This window comes from Triturus cristatus, chromosome 3_1 (assembly GCF_964204655.1).
Source record: "Triturus cristatus chromosome 3_1, aTriCri1.1, whole genome shotgun sequence".
Classification (NCBI taxonomy): Eukaryota; Metazoa; Chordata; class Amphibia; order Caudata; family Salamandridae; genus Triturus; species Triturus cristatus.
In genome coordinates this window covers 972,743,468-972,764,691 of record NC_140583.1, presented here as the reverse complement: position 1 = coordinate 972,764,691, position 21,224 = coordinate 972,743,468, and the positions used below count along the sequence as shown (strand labels likewise).

Sequence of the window (21,224 nt, the reverse complement as noted above, 5' to 3'; positions counted from 1 at the left end):
CCCATAACAAACTCGATCACCTAGATATTCAGGTTGAAGGTGACATTAAACTCACCATTAAAGCTACCTTCTGAGACAATTTAACTTCTTCTTATGATATTCTTTTGGTGGAAGTAGATTGGCCTGCTTCTTTTATTATTGCTTGTCCCCAGGGTGAGGGGTGAGGATGTTATTCACCCTTCATTTTCGCATCTGGTTCCAGACGCAGTTAAACAGGCTTATGCTTCTAAATGGGCCCTTGCTTTGACCCTTGCTTTATATCGCAACCAAAACGGATGGGACAAGGATTCTACTTTCCATGTAAACCCTATGCGGTCGACTCCACAACCTCAACCTGGGTATCCTATTAAACATGACGCCAAAGAAGATGTTAAAGACATTCTTACTAAATTGGAATATCAAAGAGTAATTGAACCCTGTGTTTCACAGATGAATATTCCTCTTTTTTTTGTTTTCAAAAGTCTTATCATATTGTATTAGATTATCGATATTTGAATAGTCATACTCGCACTTTTGCTGTGTAAAACACATACAGTACAGCTCTGATTGACAATATTGTTCGTATAAAAAAAATGTAATCTCACTTGATATTTCCAATGCTTTTTTTCAGTCACAATTTGGCTCTAGAGAGCTGTGACTGGTCCGCATTTACCGCCCTTGGCTCCCAGCGGGTTATAAAAATAGGCTGGTGTTTTTGCAGCTCAAATTGTGTCCATTCTCCATGATACAGACCCTGATGCTTTGTCTTATGTTGATGACATCCACTTGACTGATGATGAATTAAATCTGCATTTAGCTAGAGTGGATCGCATAATTTTGCGGTTCGCTGCACTTAGTTACAATTTCAACTTTTCAAAATTTCACATTGCTATCCTCAGTGTTCTTTTCTTTGGTTATGAGTTAACCAATGAGGGTATGAACTTGGCTCCTCACTTTGTAGAAAAATGTGCAGTTGCTAACCCCAAATACGATCCAAAAGCTACAACCTTTGCTTGGCTTTTTAAATTTTGGAAGCGCTTGTATTCCAGACTATGCTCTCAACGTGTTAAATCGCTCTACGCTTTGATTCCAGTAGTGGCTGGCGAGTTGACAGAGTGGCGAGGCGGGGGGGAGGTGGAAATAGGGATGGGGTGGGGGGAGGCAAATAAAAAAAACAAGCTCCTCCCTTCTCCAGGCACAGGCTTCCAGAGTGCATAAACAGTGGATGTATGTATGTTGTATTTGTAAAGCACAAACCTGCCAAAAAAGGCAGTGGAGAGAAAGCAAAAGTACTCTAGCCTCCTGGAAGCTGGAAAACATGTTTACAAACTAAAATTTCAAGTATTTTAAAAAAAAATATTAGCAACATTGAAACATAGAGACCCAATGGAAACTGAGGATGTAAGACCACACCCAGTAAGTACAGTTGTGGTGCAGTGTTTAATATTGTATTGTGTTATCCAGCCATTCCGAGCTCTGCAGCTCAAAATAAGAGAAAATATGATTACACGTTTTCCCTTACAAGATGCAAAACTCAGATGATAGTGGTATTTCTCCATACAAATTCTTCGAGGTTGTATCTGACTGGGCTGGGAAAATGTGAGGTATTTTTGCACAAGTTGGACTCGGGATCCAAGCACAAATTTCAGGACAATAACCTAAACTCCACTTTAGATATATTTGTTAACATGAGCTCCAAAATGGTCTATTGGACCAGAGCTCCGCTCCTTGTACCAAACAGGAGCCCCTCATTAAAGACTCTTGCTCATTAAGTTGCATTCATATTTTTCCCAGCCCTATACCTTTAGTATTTGCTGTCACAAGCCAGCAACACGACTTTCAAAACTGTGGAAGCACCAATGTTAAATAGCTTTCTAGGTTTCACTAATCTATCTGGTTCAAGCCAGATAATTCCACAAATTGAGACAATAGTGAGTCCTCAGAAATAGAAACACGTGCTTCATTTGGCCACTTGGGTATTCCTCGTGCTCCCTGGAGGCACTTTGGGGCATATATATTATCAAGACAGGCGATAAAATTATCGCCGCTTTAGCGGCAGAAAACTGTGGCTAAAACGGCGATAATGGGCTTGATAATATGCTCTATGGAATTCCAATTGAAGCCCATGTTAACCTGACATGACTGGAGAAATGTCGCTAAGCGACATTTCTCCTATCATCAAGCCCCACGCTATGAAGCATAGCGGCAAGAAAAGTAGCGATAACCCCTGTTATCGCTACTTTCCTTACGCCTGCTACAGGACTGACTTAGCCATGATATCCTATGGAAGGTGGATATCATGGCTAAGTATGTGAGGCCCTATCATCAAGCTAACGCCAAACTTCGTGAGATTATCGCGATAATCTCACGTTTGGCAGTTAGCGCTAGGATTTTTATCGCTTTTGAGATAAGCGTTGCTAATAGCACGCTATCTCAGCGATAAAAATCCACGTTAGCCGGCGATAATTATCCTAGCGCTAAGTGCGCTTAGCGATAATTATCGCTGGTTGTTGCTGATAAGCCCCTTGGGCTGATAACGGAGACTGAGAAGTTTGCATTCTTCTGTTCTAAACCACGATTGCTTTGGCTGGATGTACCGGACCCAGTCGACAAAGCAACCTGGGGACCTACGCGTGGCATGATTTACCCTCTCATGAACGTTGTTTTATATTTTTCAGGATTTCATAAAAATCTTTATTATACGCATGGAAAGCCGTGGAAATGACAGCTACCCGGGCGACTCAAGAAAGGTATTGTGAATGGTATCTTCTTCTTGCCTGACGCAATTCAGAAATGGCCAGTTGTTTGCACTCTACAGTTAGGCCTAGTAAAAATGCCTGCACCTCCTGCAACCTTTCTATTGTTATTTTTCCTGGAGGAGAATCCCCGTTCCCTTTACGCCCATGGACCTGGGAAGTTCTGTTGTCATTTGCAATCTGCATAGGAATTTTTCACTGCTCTTCATTGACAGAATGGGATGTGGTCCGAGAGTGTTTGTGAATACCTGCAAACTACAAACTTTGAAGACAACTCATGTCCTGGAACGCCCACTCCCAACCCCTTGCACGGGATTTACTCCTGTGCAATCTTACTCCTTCGTGAGTTAATATAACATTTCAGTAAAAGGCTTTCCAGCTGCAAGTTATCTTTTGTGAATTCCTTGAAGTGGAACACAGAGACTTTTGTGTGTTTAAGACAAACCAACAAGCACAAGTTTTTTTTTTGATTTCGTGCCCAATACGAATGGAGGAAATTCTTTGCATGCTCCGTAGTTGAGTACTTTGGGGCATATTATCAAGACAGACGATAAAATTATCGCCGTTTTAGCGGCAGGAAACTGCCGCTAAAGCGGCGATAATGGGCTTGCTAATATGCGTTATAGAATTCCAATAGAAGCCCAGGTTAGATGTGCAGGACATCTAACCTGGGCTTCTATTGGAATTCTATAACGCATATTGTCAAGCCCATTATCGCCGTTTTAGCGGCAGTTTCCTGCCGCTAAAACTGCGATAATTTTATCGCCGGTCTTGCTAATATGCCCCTTTATCTTTATCCCACAGCTACTGAAGACACTTCAAGCCCTATTTACCAAGGCATTTCATCACTTTTGCACCACGCAAGTGACAGATGCATGACGCAATCCCAAAATGCGATTTATCAAGCCATGCAAGGCAACTTTGCGGGGCCGTGAGTGGCTTGATAAATCCAGAGCAACGCAAATTGCTGTGTTGCGTTCAACTGCCCCAGGGAGGTATTCCATGGGTGTTGCCTGGGTCTTCCCACGCAACACCCATGGATTTTGACGCATTCTCAGATTTACCATTACTGGTAGACCTGGGAATGCGCCAATATGCTGCGCATTCCCAGGGAAGGCATTTCGAGTTGAAATATCTTTATTTCTCCTTGTTACTTTCTCTTTCTACGTGTGTTGCAATATGTAGCACACATAGAAAGAGGAAAATGCCTCAGGGGATCACTTTTGTGCAACGGAGGCGCCCTTGCACCATGGTGCACGGGTGCCTGCATTGGCGCTAGGCAGCCCATTGTGCGCCAGTGCTGGGAAAAGACTGGAATGCACTGACTTGTGATAAATACAGTGCATTCTAGCCGCTTCCGTGTAAAGCAATGCAGCAAGGTGAATAGCTACACTGTGTTACTTTTAAACAAATATGCCCCTCATTTTCTAATTATTCACATTTTCCCCTTTCCAGTAGCTGGAGGTGGAAGATCCTATTCTAACCTACATACATCCATGTGAATTTACAGTCAGCAAAAGACATCGATAATCAAAACACATTATTGATTTTTAGTTTTTTAATTACAAGCATATTTGGTAAAAAGAAGTAAGTAAAACATCAAGATTACAAAACAGGAGCATAGCACCATCGACATATGTAAGTGGTCGGCTCCAGGTTACCTATGTTACATGGGTAAACATGCATAAAGTAACGATAAATGCCATTTTTGGTGGGAAGTCTGAAGGGAGGACCAGGACTTCTGTATAATGCCTGATCATCTATGCTGATGGTGCAGGAGGGGTGTGGGAGAAGATGGGTTTTTCAGGCCCATGGCTCTCAGTTATGCTTCACGTTTTTTCCAACAATTACGACGACGATGACTATGATGATTAAGATGACTCCTAAGACGATGCCCACAATGTTGAGAACCTTGGATGTGCGTGACGCCTTGGAAGCACGCTCTGTGTCACCGATGCCTGCAGCATTCTCCACCTGCAAGGGAGTCATGGAGAGACCAATTACTAAGAGTATCAAACATAACACCCATACATTAGGAACATCAATCACTCAATGAGTTCTCCCTTGAAGGAGGGGCTTGAGTATTGTTTCAACGATTCTAATAATTTCAAGAGGAGACCATGCCAGAGGAGGCGCTCAAGGTTTGTTCAAGTGATACCTACTAACCTCTGTATAAGGGTTCCGTCTCTTGGGAGGACACGGTGGCTTATTCCAGTGACACTGACTAACTGCTTTAGGAGGAGCCTATGTTTGTGGCTGAGATCGCGGCTTTTCAATTATAAAACTAACAGCTGTATAAGGATGCCTCCGTGGCAAGGAGACTAAGGCTTTTTTTGAGTGAAGCATACTATCCTCTTTATGAAGAGGTAATCCCTGAGAAGGAGAGCGAGGTTTCTTGGAATAATCCTGACTAATCACTTTATGAGTGGCTCACTACAAGGCTGTTTGAGTGATATCGACTAATCACTTAATGAGCAGAGCCTCTCATTGGAGGAGGCCGAGGCATGTTTCAGTGATACTAATTGCTTTAGGAAGAGACCATGCCTGGAGAGGCGCTGGAGATTTGTTCCAGTGATACCAACTCACCACCCCATGAGAAGGCCATCCCAGGAGAGGAGTAGAAGACTTGATAGAATAACACTGACTGCAATTATAACCTATACGTGATGCCTAAACATGAGTGGAGTGCCAGGACACAGTCGTCATTGTCCCCTTAAATGGTTGTGCTTGTGGGTTCTAAGCTTAGACTATTGCCCTCTGATCCATGACTATGAATGCATACAGAGTCTCACTTGTCACTTAGGGCTCGATTAAGAGTTTGGCGGTCAGGGTACTCCGTTGAAAACATGACGGAGTACCCTGCCCTCCAAACAACTTTTCAACCCACCTCTTTTAGAGATGGGCAGACCTTAAGTATTCTGTTGACAAAGCCCCATTGACTCTGTCAACAGAAAACTTCTTCCAATTGTGAGACGGAGGAGGAACTGTGAGAGCTCCTCTCCTTGCATATTAAAAGCAGCATAAAGTGGGCTTACACTAACCTAGGTTGTGTTTACAATGTACTCCTTCTTGTACCGACATCGCAAAATATCATGTGCTAACTGTTGTTGTTCTTCTCGTTCTGAAAAAAGACTTGCAAGACTCACACTAATAAACTTAGAAATGTTCCCAGAGACTTTTTTCCCTCAGTACCTAACCAAGGACATTTCAACTTTCCCAGGGTATTGCTACACAATGTATCAATTTAATTGCTTAAATAAACTGTGGGGATATCTGTAGACCTAATGTAGTACTACCCTGAGAGAAACTTTGAATGTATTCCGTAGTAAAAATTTTCTTCTTGCTCATTCCCTATTAGTGCATATCCTGAGAACCATGTACTCAAGCAGAATGTATGAATGTATTTGTCTAAAGTACTATGAAAAAAATGTGTAGATTTATTTTTAAAGGAGACCCTTTTCCTCCACCTTTAGAAGGCATATCTATGCTGGATTTCACTGAGAACTGTACTGAGTTATTTTTCCTATGTTTTGCATGCATTGCCGCTAAATGTGCTTATGGCACGTTTTCTGTAACCTGCCTATTAATTCTTAATATAAATCTTTGAAACTACAACCCTTATCTGTCATTCTTACAAGAATGCTCAGCACCTGCTACTGAAGTGAATCAATATACAAAATTTGACGGCTCCAGGTGGGGGGCACCAAAGTCCTAATTGGGAATACACCACTCCCGGTCCTAGTCATTGGTGCATGGCATGAGTTGAATTTTGGGATAGCTTTGCATGCTGACAGATCCATCAGAAGAAAGACATTACACTGCCTTCCCTATTAAGGTGGATGGTTTAATGTCATTTTTAGGTCTCTCTAGACAGCACATGCTCGGTCTCTTTGAGACATGTTGTAAACACTGTGTGGGCTTACAGCCCACCCATTGCTTTCTATTTATAATTCAGAGTGTAATTTGCAAATCCTTGCTTGTATGTGGTCATTCTCTTGTAAATGTCCTTCCTTTTTGTGTGTTGTTCCTCCCCAGAGAGCATGGCCCAATTACATGTAGCCTTACACTTTTTATGCTTCTAAGTTTGTCTCTCGGCGCTGTTTTTTTTCTTTGCATTTTGCAAGTGTTTTTGGTAGCCTAACCTTTGTTTGTGTGTATTATTTTGCTTTCTGTATGCAACTGCAAGGCAGTGTGCATGTACGCTTTGTAAAGCTTTTTTTAATCATTTCTTTCCTTTCTGTTTACAGCGTGTCAGCTTTTTTGCTTTCTGTATGGAATTATTTTGTTTCTTTCTGTGTTCGTGTGTTGTATGTAAAGCTTTATTTCTGTATGCAACTGCAAGGCAGCGTGAATCTGCTTTTTAAAGCTGTTACTTTTCTTTCTGTTTGCGTCATGTTTTGGCTGTTTAAAGCAATTTAAATTTATTTATTTGCTGTATGCGTTCCTGTGTCATCTATCTAGCTTGAAAACCTCTTGCTTTTTCTTAGAATAGCAGAGTTTACCCTAACGCGGCGATACATTTTAAAGTACAGTGCGAGTGAGAAGCTGCAGCCATCTGTTGTGTGTCATGCCGGGGAATGTGCTGACCAGTGTGAGGAAAGCTTGTTAGCTACACTGCCCCTTCACACACCTAACAGACACAATACCATGCGCACTAGAATTTCAAGTAACTCTCCTCATCTCTAAACCCAACAAATAAAGTATATGCAGGTCTTTCTGTTTATATAAATTGCTTTTGGCAGACATGTGTTCTCTAAAATTAGTTTCCCATGTTTGGCAAATTGCCATGGAGCAGCACTAGGTGTTGACAAGGCAGGCGAGCTACTCTTGTACTGGATTGATTCGCACATAATGTATACCATCTTTAGCATTTCCTGGATTTCTTTTTTAGTAAACAGCAGATTGTCTTTTTGGACTTGTAGTTTTATTTTAGCTGCTGCTGAAAGTGTCATACTCACCTGAACTTTGACAACAACTTAAGAATCATTGGTAAAGGTGGAGACAGAGAGATCTGAAGCTGTTGCTGGTGTACTTTCAGGATGGGCCCAGCACTGCTCGTGCATAACAGGAACTTTAAGTCGCTTAGCAGAGCACGGCTTTATACAGCTAGAAAATAAATATTTATGTCCAATGCTCTAACAGTAAAAATACTAAAAGTACTACCAATGGGATGTTAGATTACAGTTGCACTATGGTCAAGAAAAGTAAACAATATGTAAGAAATTGAAGCTATATTGAAATTAGAAAGTTCTACCGGAAGAACTAAAGTAAAATAAAAAACAAAAATTTGTTTTTTTTTAGCTGCCAATATATTCAATCATTATTCCTACACATTAAGGGACAATGTAGGCCCAGGCTCTGGCCAGCAACATGATCACATCCAGAGCAGCCTCTCCTCGACCCAGTCTCTGACTTCCTGGCCCCCTCTCCTCGCGGCACTGGAGGCTAACAGCAGAAATATAGCTGTTTATTGATTTAGGGCCTCGAGCAGAGAAGCTCATGTGAGTGCCTAAGCATTGCAATGTGGTGAAGATCAGGTCCTGAAATGCTTTAGTCTGACCCTCTATGTGTGACACTCGGCAGGTCTGTTGTCTGTTACAGATCAGTTTGATTCCTTTATAGGTCTCGACTAAGATAGGGTGCTTGTGCTTTCACTTGTAAGAGATATAGTATACAAGGGGCTTGCAGCCCACCCATTTTTAACTATTCATTAGCTTCAATGTCACTCTTATTTGCAGCCTATTGCCCGAATACTGACAGCTACATCTTGATTAGCATCTTTTTGCTGCTCGTCCTATGATTGAGGTACTATTTTTATTTCTTCTTCCACTGTCATCCTTGCTGCTTTTGCACCCCCACCCCTCATTGTCTCTGTTGCTTCTTAACCTTCCCACCCGTGTTGTCCATGTTGCTACTTCCTCTCCCACTCCCCATTTGTCCATATTGTTTCTTTTGCCTCCCACCCTCCAGTTGTCCATGTTGCATCTAACCCAACCACCCAATTGCCTATGTTGCTTCTTCCCTTCCCGTCCCCACCGCTTCACTGTCCATGTTGCTTCTTCCCCCACCTCCTGTTGTCAGTGCTGCTTCTTCTTCCTCCCACCTCCCTTTGTCTGTGTTGCTTCTTCCCCTTCCACCCCTTTGTCTGTGTTGCTCCTTCCCCTCCCACCCACCTTTCCATTGCTGCTGCTTCCCCTCCTACCCACATCCTCTTGTTATCTGTGTTACCCCCACCTGCCATAAGAAATAAAAGCACATGGGGGCACATGCATCAACCATTTTTGCGAGCGCAAACGGTGCGATTCGCAAAAAGGGCATTTGCGATGCATGAAGGGTCAAGGCACTCGCAATTTGAGAATTCGCAATTAATTGCGAGTTCTCAAATTGCAATTGCATTTAAGGATTCACAAATTGAGATTTCCTTAAATGCAATGCATTAAAGTAAAATATTTAGCGATTTCGCTGATAGGGGGCGCAAATTACCATGAAGTTGAACTTCATGGTAATTTTCAAAAACTTTAAAAAATGCACGAAAGTGCATTTTTCAAAGTGGTAGGTTACACACACACATGTCCTTTGGACATGTGTGTGTGCAACATTTGTACACAGATCGATTTCAGGGGTGCAACAGGGTGTCGTTTTGACACCCTTGCACCCTTGAAATTGCATTCTCAATTTGCGATTCTCTAATTGAGAATCGCAAATTGAGAATGTCCTCCCATTCATTCCTATGGGCCTTTAGGCCCATAGGAATGAATGGGGAGGTATACCTTAATTGCGACTCGCAATTTGCAACTCGCAATTAAGAAATATTTAGGAAATCGCTATTTTGTAAGCGATTTCTACATGCATAGGCTTTTGCGATTCCTTATTAGCGAATCCTTATTTTTCGCTAATAAGGAATCGCAAATGGCATTTTTGATGCATGTGCTAGATGATGAGGCCAGCACTAGCCACGTCATACTGCTTTAGTTTACTGTCCCTTTGCCTCCCACCCTCACTCCCGTTGTCTATGTTGTCCGACCACAGTCTGCCATAAGCACTAAAAATGCTATGATGAAGCATCATAGCAATTTTTAAAAACTTTTAGCCATGCTGCACTACAACATGTCTAAAAGACATTGGTAAAGCCAATGGCTGTCTCACAGGTAAGACCTATTGGCTTGCCATTGCTTGTTTCTGTCTGTCACCCCCAGGAGAAGCCTATCTATGAGGGGCAGGATAAAAATAATGACCCCCCCTCCTGCTTGGGAGTTTGTTTCTGAAAAACAAAAACTATAGAAACATTTGGTGGATGGCCATCCAAACCTACGGAGGCTTCCCACCAAACTTTTGGTACATTGAAATGATCCACCATGACAGTGGTTCCTTTTGATGTGCTTTGATGACTTCTGAGCCTGATGGATTGTAATTCAGCAGGGTGGTGGAGGTAATGTCCTTCACATCCTTGACAAACTTTATTTCTCAGGCAAACGATAAATTGGGCCATTTGTTCTGTACTTGGAGGAGATCTACGAGTTGACCATAGATAACTCTAGCAGAACATTTACAGTCAGTCATTATAGTAAAATTTAGAGACTTTAATCTGAACCCTATAGTGTGACCGTCCACTAGTCTCCTAGCTCACAGCTTGGATCACATAAAAAAACTTTAAAACTAAGACAGGGGATGGAAAGCGAATTACCCAGTGGCTTAACTGCTTGCATTCGGTTTTGCAAGACCTTGATGCCACTTGCTATCAGAATCCAGACAAATCTTGTCATTTCGTTGATTCTCTAATGTTTTTTAGTTCAAACCCATTTCTTTTTCCTCTCTTATCCTGTAGCTATTTCCCCCTTAACCAAACTGTCTTATGCTTTTTACTACTCGTTCTCACGCATCCTCCAGAATTTTGCCAGTATCTGAGATTATAGTGATGTAACGGATGGTTCGTAAAAGTCAAGTCAGAAGTCAATAGAGGTCATTATCAAAAGTAATTTTTCTCTAATGTATGAAGTCATCACACCAAGGTCATCAAATGTCATTTCCCATGTAGTTAACATTAATCTGAAAATGTCATTAAAACCCATCACTCCCAGTCATTAAAAACCATCACACCAAGAGATTATAGTGATGTAACGGGTGGTTCTTACAGTTAAGTCAAAAGTCAATACAGGTCATTTTCAAAACTCATTTCCCTCTAATGTATAAAGTCATCACACCAAGGTCATCAAATGTCATTTCCCATGTAGTTAACATTAATCTGACATGGTCATTAAAACCCATTACTTCCAGTCATTAAAAACCATCACACCAAGTCATTAAAATGTCATGGCTCATAGTCATTGAAACCATCACACCAGGTCACACCAAATAATTAAAAGCCAAAATGGCAGGTCATCAAATGTAGTCAATCCTTGAAATTAAAACCATTAAACCAGGTTATTAAAATACATCGCTCACAGCCATTGAAAATCACACCAAGTCATAAAACGTCGTCACTCTTAGCAACACCAGGCCATTAAAATTAATTGCTCCTACTCATTTAAAACCCTCACACCATGTAATTAAAAGCCATCACTTATCGTGAGCATTACAAGTCGTTATACCTGATCATTACAAGACATCACCACTGTTCATTATTAGCCATCGCACCTGGCCATTAGAAGCCACTGGCTCACACCCTTAAAATCCATCACTCCTTGTCAGTAAAAGTCGTCACACCTGGTCATTAAAAGACTTCACACGTGATAAATAACACCATCATATAGTGTAAAATGAATCAATAAGATTTCATTCTTTAAAATTCACCAAAATCATATTTCATTGTGTCTATTATGCCATGTACAATTCAATGTGAAAGTCCACTTAAACTACCTGGCCAGACTTATAGTTGCCATTTTCATCTATTTGAGAATCATCTGAAATACTTCATACCACATTTTATCAGTTTTCAAATTCACAAGCCAAACTTTGGGCTTAAATGAGTTTAGGATGTGTTATCAGTTTCTCAGTCGCTTTTCATATCTGGTATTGATTATTGATTAGCCATTATACAACAGCATGTCGATACCCATATTTCCACATTTTGCCTTCCATTTTAGGTAACTCAAAAGACTTCAAAAACAACCCTCGCTCTAAGGGAAAGAGACAACACATCACCCACCACTTTCTATAAACCTTCTAACTTAACAATTTGCTTATTGCATTTGTTAAAGAAACACACTGCAACAATATTTTCAATATGTGTAAAAAAAAATATGATTTTGTTTTCCGATAAATTTGCAAGAATTAAATCATATTTGGATGATTTTACCTCAATGCGTATTCTGTAAATGCATACGGTAAATGGGCGAAGGTATCTGTGGTGCAGCAGGTGCACAGTGGCACAGGGGCCAGAGGCCCTAAGTATCTCACTGCACCCTAAATTATGGCTGTTTTGTTATTGCTCAGCCAGGAGCCAGGGCTTGTATGTCCTTGCTTGCTTAGAGCCAAATGCACCTTTACTACACCATGGTTACCACTAGTAATTAAAAGGCACCCATATACAGCAAACACTATCAATCCGTACCCTTTAGATGTTTACCACCTAGCCATTAAATATCCCAATGCTTCATACATGGATATGTAAATTCAACACCACTAGTTCTATAAAATCCAAATGGTCCAGCAGTTTTTAGGTCTCACTTAGGCAGCACATGCGATCTCTCTTCGAGAAATGCTGTGTATGGAATATGGACATTAAGCCCCACCCATCTTTCTAATTGGCTCCTTTTACTGTCCTTCGTAAATGGCTGCTTTTCTTTGGTTTATTTGCTCAGTAGTCCCTCCTTTTCTACTTTTGTAACCTCCCATGAGGACTGCCCCTGTTACATGGGTTCTTATTGGTCATGTTATTTATTACTTTCTGGGCACTGTTTTTCTTTTTGTTTCTTTAGACTCAGGAACTCACTTGCGCTCACGTTTGCTTCATCTCCTCATGCTTCAGCTGCCTCCACCTCCTTCCTTCTGCTTGTTTTTATTCTGAACAGCTGCTATTCACTTATGCACACGTTTGCGATATCTCCTCTGCTGCCGCTGCCTCCTACCCCCTCCTGCTTCTCTGGCTATTTTCTCCCCTGCAGCCCGAGCGGCGCTGCTGATCCCCTTTTCCTTTTTTCTATTTGTTCCTCTTCCAGTCCGAATCCGCATTCTGTCCAGTCTCTTTCCCCATTCCACCCACTATTCTTTCCACCCCCCTCGTTTCTCCCCAGCTCCTTGCTCTTCTTTGCGCTCTTCCTCCCTCTTGCAGTCCTCTCGGTAGTCCCTGATTCCCCCACCCTCCGTCCTGGTATTTACACGTGCTTGTTGTGCAGGAGGTATCCATTAGTCTCAACATCTTTATTGGAAGAAAAAAAATAGAAGCATCTTAAACACTGACTAGACACGTAAAGCAATCCATCTCCAGGAGAACACTTACACAAGTCCCGAGATACGCATCTGCCACTTGATGGATGAACAGCACCTGAACTGGATCACACCCCCAGAACACAAAGCACATCAGCAAAACCTTTGTAGGCACGACAGTCTAAGGGGGGGGGGGGGAGTCTCTGATGGTGCAAAGTCGTCATGAAACCCATTGCTGCGACCATAACCCAGGAATGAAAAACAGCTACATTTCATTTTGTTGATTCGGTGATAGCTTATGCTTTACCAATGCCTAAATGCCAAAACAGGGTTTAAAGTTGTGGTTGTGTAGGTTGAGGACTTCTTCACACAAACAAAGTGTGCTCTGCCTGGACTATACAGTAGAAGGAGCCCTGCTTCTTCTCGTTTTTAATGTACTTTGACCACTGCTTGTAATAACAAGCATTGGCATAGCCAATAGGTCTCGCCTTTGGGACCTTTTAAGTGTTTAGCCATGCAAAAGTTGATGTTGTTGCACCAAGGATATTGTGCTGGATAACTAAACATTTATAAGATCCCGTAGGCAAGACCTATTGGCTATGCCAATGCTTGTTTTGTTATGGGGGGGCATAAATAACAGGAGGCTGAAGCTTGGGAAATAGTAACTGTGTAACAGTTAGTGTGATAGTTCGTGAGTTAGTTTGTTAATGAGAGAGTTAGTTAGTTAGTTAGTGAAAGAGTGAGAAAGTTAGTAAGTTAGTGAGTGAGAGACTGAGTTAGTGAGAGGAGAGAGTTAGAGAGAGGAGAGAGTTAGAGAGTTAGTTATTGGGAGAGAGAGTCTATGAGAGAGAGAGTTAGAGAGTTAGTTTGGAGAGAGAGAGTCCATGAGAGAGAGATAGTTTGAATTAGTGCTTTTAAAGAGAGTTAGATAGTGAGAGAGTTAGTGAGAGGGATTGAGATAGTTAGTTAGTTAGTGAAAGAGTAAGTTAGTGAGTGAGAGAGTGAGTTAGTGAGAGAGAGAGAGAGTGAGAGAGCAAATAATCAGGCAGAAGGAGAGGAGGGAGCAGTGCATCAGTGGAGCAGGACAGGGGGGGGAGAACAGGGGAGCAAGTCAGGAGAAGAGGGATCTGAGGACATAGCAACATAGGGGCAGATGGGGAGGGATCTTAGGAGCAGTTTACCAGGGGAGAGGACAGTGAAGGACAGAAGTGGGGCAGCAGTGGAAAGGGCATGGTAGCAGTGGGGTAGAAGAGAAGAGGAAGAAGAAGATGGAGGAGGAAGGGGGGTAGGGGAGGAGGAAGAGGGGGAGAAGGAGAAGAGGAAAGAGGAGATGAGAGGAGAGGAGCAGTATTTAGGAGGCATTATGACGGTGGAGCAGGGCAGCAGGAGGAGGAGGATAGGGGCAAACAATCGGGGGGGGTTAAGCAGGGTAGGAGAGAGCGGAGGAGGTGGAAAGGGTGGCTAATGGGGAGGGGGAAATGAAGCGGGGGGGTCAATGGAATACGAACAACTATTTAAATGGGTACAAGCATCCTTCTGAGATCACTGCAAGGCATTTCAAGCGTCAAGAGGGCGGTGAGTGTTATAACAATGGGCAGTGTTGTCAGTGTTAAATCTCACTTTCATTTTGTACTCTTGTCAATATTAGGATGTAATTTCGGACTACAATTTTTCACCAGGGAGATGGTGCACCGACCCTGGAGACCTCTGAAGCTTGAGGGAGGGTTTTACTTTAGTGAGGAGTTCAGTCATGGCCGCGAGCTCCACAGACAATAAGCATTTAAATGTGCCTGCGCGGGGAGGGGCGCGAATTCCAAGCAGGGGGCTGGTGCGATGAATTACTGAGCACAAAGAGGCGTTTGGTTGGCCAGGGGTGAGATTTGTATGTGTTAAGGGTAATTAACAGGTTTGCCAGGGGGGCGAGAGGGCAAGGGTGAAGGTAAGCGCGGGCAGAAGTCCATGGACAGCCTTTACCTTGCGGGAGCGAGCAGCGGCAGTGGGGGAGGGAAGGAGCTGCAGTCTGAAGAGGACTGGCAGGCTGGTAAGAATATCTAGGACTGGACGGCAGCATCGTGCTCACAAGCTTGGCTTTCTGTACTGTAGCAAGTTACTGTGCTGCATGCCGCCTTTGTGGCACTGAGCACCAGAGGCTCATAGTACTGGTGCTGCACACATGGGTTACAACGGTGAACTGTGCTGCGAAATACACGGTTAAACATGGATAAACTATGCTCATTCGTAGCGGACATCTACAAGGGTGGCTTGTCCATGCACACAAAACAAATCTGCTCCATAGTAGCCTGGTTTATTTGTAAATTTATTTTTTATCCAAGCAGTCTGCTCTAGCTATTGAAACTCCTCTCTGGCTGTACAGTTTTTTATTATAATTATTCATTTTTAATCGTGCCTGAAAAAGGGGCACCCGTAGGTGTTTCCATCTTCAAAAGGCACTATGAACTGTCATGGCAGGATGAAGCAGACATCTGCAGGGAGTAAGTAGTTTCCATGGCTACAAAACACTGCATGAACTCTCGAGCAAAAATGAATTTGGAAAAAAAATGTTGGCACCGAAGATAAAAGCAAAATCGGTAAAGATGAAAGAAGGAATGGAGAAGAAATTAGAGCTTAAGGAGAATGGGAAACAAACGAAAGGGAAATGCGAAGGGACGAGAGGAAAATAAAGAAGGAGAGAGATCGAAGAAGGAACACGCGATAAAAACAGAAAGGAGAAAGTAAACAATGATAACTATGGAAAGATAAAAGAGTAGAAGGTGATAATGAGAGAATGACGGGAGGAGAGAGATGGAAGCAGGCACGCAAGATAAAAATAGCCGGGATAAAACAAGAATCTATATAGAGATAAAAAAAGAGTAGAAGGTGATAATAAGGGAAAGATGGTGGAAGTAAGAGGGTAGGAGAACATGAGGTGAAGCAAGAGGCCACTAGAGAGGAAACGAAAGCTGGACGACTGTGAGAGGTCGGAGCTATGCTCACCCGAGATAGCACAGCAAGCAAGAGCTCACCTGAGGGCAGTCAGTTTCAGAGGCATGGTTGGAGGCACTAGAGGTGTAGTGAGAGACACAAGGGGGCGAGGTGACTCGCCAGAGGAAACAACAATCCAGTGGCAGAGCTTGAATTTTGGCGATAATGTGTTTGGGTGTGAATAAAACCATTCTGGACACTTTGCGAAAATTTAGTCTTGCTCTATTTAGTTAAAATATTTATTTTTTGTATTGTGAACCTTTTTTTTCTCTCCGTGCTGAGGCAGCATTTCGTAACAGAACAAATATGTATTTATTCTTTGGGATCCATTTCACAGGGGAGCGCATGAAGGAAAGGAGAGGAAAGAGAGGTTTCTTGAAATCACCATTTTCTAGAAAGATGAAAAACGAAAGTAGCGATTCAGTGGCAAACTCAAGTGGTGGAAAAGCAGGAGAGCCAGATGATATCGAAATTAGTGATTGCTTTGCTACTCGGCTGGGTGTGGAAAACAGGAGAGGAGGAAGGAAGGATGAGTGTTAGTAAACAGAATGTTTCAAAGCTAATCCTGACTTCAGCTCAAAACACTGCGATTCTGGACAAGCCACGTAATGTACCTAAATATAAATTGCAAAGAAGCAACAGAACAGGAGGTGCGGCCGCAACTTTAAAGATTTATCGTGGCGGCCGGGACGAGGGTAACAAAAAGCGGAACAGGATCTGCGGCAATTATGAAAGAATCACGGCACCGGGAACAAGCTCAACAAAGTAGTGTTTACTGAAGCCTTTATGGCACTTGTCACGTGACAAGGTGTGAGGCAGTTCAAAATAAAGATGGCAGGAGGGGTGACAGAAGCGGATGGCAAAATAATCAATGATGGGCCGAAAGCATAAAAAACAAGCGCGCGTGACTGGCGCTGAATGTTTTTAAAAAACAAGGAATGCGCGTGATCGAGAGGGGGAGCAGGAGGTGAGCCCGGGAGTGGTGCATGTGTGCGCACGCAGTCTGCTCATTTTCAAGCACTGAACTCGTGCTTGTGGCATGCCACTGCTCGCTCCCGCAAGGTGGATGCCGCCACAAGCACGAGTGTGTGCTTGAAAATTAGCAGAGCGACAGCTAAAGGTCCTCCTAAGCAGCGCATGCGCGCTGCGTAGGCGAGACCTAAAAAAGGCGTGCTCTTTGTCACTCTCCGGTGCCCCCAGGGCTAGAGCAGGCATCCACATCTGTGTGCTTTTCTGGTGCGGAACCCCTCTTCTACTGAGGGATTCAGTGAACATGTCTACACGTAAAATCCAACATGTAGAGAGCATTTCGGACCACAACGCACCCTAAAAACATTATTAAATTAAATAGCATATCATACAACATGCTGCGCGTGCACACGGGACTTGACAGTTTCATTGGATTACTGTTTTGAAACATCTGAAACTTCCATCAGTTTCTCTAGGAGCGATATAAAAAAAAAAGGCCCTGGAGTAATTTATCTTTAATTTGGATATATAGAAGCAGAGGCTGGCAAAAAGAGTATATGCCACTTTTTCGTCAACTGTTCACGACGCTTTCAGGATAGCCAGCCTATTGATGTCTATTTATTAAACAGCAATTATCACTGTGTGCACACAAACTTTGGTTGCTGCGCAGTTGGTTGAAATCCAGTGTACGCAGGAAACTCTCATTGTTTGTGATAATGTTTTTATTCATGTGCATTGCACAACTTTTTTCTTGTAATGGAGTGTGGCCAGTACTTGTGCAGCCTCCTTCCCTCCCTCCCTCCTCTCTCTCACCCTCTTGCTCCCCTCAGCTGTCTGCTTCTCAGAATATTTTACGATATCCTCAGCTTTCAGAGTGTGGGAGCTCAGACTTGCAGTGAATGCATCATGGTCCAGTAATAGTATCCAGGCACTCTCCCTCCACCAATGATGTTATCTTTTCACCTGTATTTTTTAATCATGTTGGTATATTTTACTGGAAATCAGCAAGACCGGAAAATAAATCTTACACAAGAAAGAGAGGAGTGTAAAATTCTTACTGCTTGGGAAACAAGCGTGTTCTCCCTTGTTAGGGAGATCAGTAGAATACATGTGCTTTTTAAACAAGGAGCAGAAGAAAGATGCAACTAACCTTGGATGGGCGAGCTTACTGTATATAAAATTGCATAAAAAGAAAAGGGGGGGAGGGGGCTCTAATCTTTCACATTGTGAAACCTTTTCTTGTATACATAACAAATTGACAGTGCCGCTTGGAAGTTGTATTTCATTATTGTATATATATAAGCTACCTCTATTAGGCATCGGAGCACTTTAAAATGTGTTGCTTCAGTGCACTGCTTGTTATTGTTTTTTTTTATAAAACCCGAAGGCACAGATCTGGAGCTTAGCTCCTACCTAATTGTTTTTAGGTCTCGCCTTGCTATCGCGTAAGCGATCGCAAGGCGAGTCTATAGTAAGGGGCATTTAAAAGTGCTCCGAAAAGCGGATTGCATGGCGAGCACGCGCATAATCACGCGCATCGTGCCGCCATGCAATCCGTTTGGCATCGCACTTCAAAGGGTCCGCTCCCCCGCCTGGAATGCGCTCCCCCGCCAAGCGCGCGTGCCACGCTCCGCCGGGCTTGTCTTGTTTTCTTTTCACTCCAGTCCATGCAGTAGACTACAGACTTCGGCCTTAAATACTCCACTTATAAAATGAAACCCTTCTGTTTGCAGAAGTTGCTTAATTGTTGATGAACTAATGCTGAAAGGGCTCGGTGCCTCTTGTGGGCTCCTGGAAGCGCATCAACCCTCTGCTCCAAATTCACTCGTCTTTTATTTGTCTTAAGCTTTCGATGAGGACTGGAGACATCCTGCCTGCCCAGCGCTCCCTTCTGACTCGACACCACAAACGGTCCTTTGTCTCCAGTTAAAGAGTTGATCTCGCATTGCTGTCGTCCCAGGCTTTCTTTAATCCATTACATTATTTTGAACCCTTCTTCTTCCGTTGAGTGCTTGCTACACTCCTTTACTTCCTCTCTTTTAAAGAATGTTTTCCGAGCCCATTTCTGAGCATCCCTTGTGGCAAGACTGCTGCAGTCCCTTCAATCTCATATTGCCTCTTCCAGGGTGGATGCTGTCTTCCCATCTCCACCCAGGATTTATATTCTATTAATTTCTATTCTTTTACTTCAGGATTTATATTCTTTACATGCACTCATTCCTAAGCCTTACCTACAGCAACATTTGAGCTTGGAGTATTTTACTCAGATTTTTTTTATAGCTGTGCATTAATGCAGGTTCAAAGGCTTTAAAAATGCCTAATGTTGAACACTGCCCATGCTTAAAACTAATTCAAACATGTACAGTATTAAGCATCATGCACTTTAAATCTGTTTAGCAGTGTTAATAACGATTTTAAACTAGAACTGTATACTGGTGTACATACTTAAAATTGTAAGGAACGGTATAGTTACATAAATGACAGGCAAGTGAATTAAACCAATGCCCATTTGAATGTGTAAACAGTCCCACACTCCAATAATCGAGTAGGCTAGTTATCTAGTGTTTGTAGAGTGTCTGGCGTGGCATTGCACCGTTGGGTGTAGCAATTTTCATAACTTTCAATTTGTTTCAGCGAAAAACATATATTTTTTTTAATCTGCAATGTATACAACAGATAATGTATTTTTTGACAAATTCATGTTCATGCAGAAAATACTGCAGCCACACAACTGTGTCTTTTCTTATAGCCTGTGATGTACCGTCTCACGCCTTTTCTTGCTGTTGTCCATAGAATTTTTCCTTTCATCCCGTACTTTCAACAGTATTTCCTTGTGCGCAGACCGTTATATCTTTGCATCCATTAGTTTGACTCTTAGTTACTAGTGCCCAGCCACTCTTCTCGCTTTAAGCCACTGCTCCTCATTTTCACTCTCTCAGGAGGCATCCACTTTAAATTATGCAGCGCCTCGATGCCAGATATACATGCATCGATGGGACTCTACATTGGTTAAAAGATCGATCCCTCTGCTCACCCTTTGTCCTTTGTTAGTGGTGACTCTATTCCTCAGCACCCCTTTGCGGTCTGGCACCAAACGGGTTCTGTGTATGATAAACTATTTACGTTACTATGTTTTTACGTCGAGCCTGGGCAGCGCTTGCGCTGCTCTGCGGGGCATGCTGTATTGGAGTAGGGACTTGAAGCCCCGCCCACTCTCCACCCATATTTGTCCTTGGCTTGTGTCATTATCCTTTGTAAATTCTGGCTTCTGATTAGTTAATAGGATTGTTAGTCCTGCCTTGTTTTCCTTTGTAGCATCCCATGAAGATGAACCTTTATCCTCAGTTGTTACGCGGTACGTCTTATTTTGTCTGTAAGCACTATTTTCTTTAATGAGTTTCTCCGACTGCAGGCACTACATGCACTCCTGCAACATTCAGTGTGCCATGCGCGCTTTCACAGGGCATTTTTACAAAAAAATCATTTGTTTGTCAACTTGACAAACAAATGCTTTTGTTGGTGAAAGCGCCCACACCGCCCTTTCCCTTTAATAGTGGCCGCGGACCTTTCCTTAGACACAGCTCGTCTGAAGAAATGGGTTTGGCCTCTATTAACGTGAAAGCGCAGCATGGAGCGCATGTAAACAACAAGCATTGCAATGCAATAGGACCTTGCTTTAGATACGGCTCGTCTAAAGAAAGGGTGTGGCCTCTATTAACGTGAAAGCGCAGCATGGTGCGCGTGTAAACAACAAGCATTGCAATGCAATAGGACCTTTCTTTAGATACGGCTCGTCTAAAGAAAGGGTGTGGCCTCTATTAACGTGAAAGCGCAGCATGGGGCGCTTGTAAACAACAAGCACTTGCAATGCAATAGGTCTCGCATTTTAGAAACTTTGACCTATTGCTATTGTAAATGACAATGCCTTTTATTATTGCAGGTTTTTTAAACACATAATTAAAAGGCATTGTCAGTTACAATGCCAATAGCTCAAAATCTTGCAATTGCGAGACCTATTGCATTGCAAATGCTTGTTTTTATTACCAAATATGCAGAGCTATTCACAGAGTTCCATGCCACACAATTTAACTCCACCCATTTCCAATCGACACCACATAATTCAACACCAAATCACATAATACAACTCAAAAAACACAATTACACAACACACCA

At 42.7% G+C, this 21,224-nt stretch overlaps 1 long non-coding RNA gene across 1 annotated transcript in view; it reads right to left on the bottom strand.

The window, feature by feature from the left end:
* Window positions 1-4,275: 4,275 nt before the first annotated feature.
* The window catches only part of LOC146861342 (uncharacterized), a 117,535-nt gene continuing 100,586 nt past the window's right edge, over window positions 4,276-21,224 (bottom strand). Inside the window, exon 2 of the long non-coding RNA XR_014978948.1 lies at window positions 4,276-4,709. This is a non-coding gene — a long non-coding RNA (uncharacterized LOC146861342). The remainder of the gene's footprint in view (window positions 4,710-21,224) is intronic.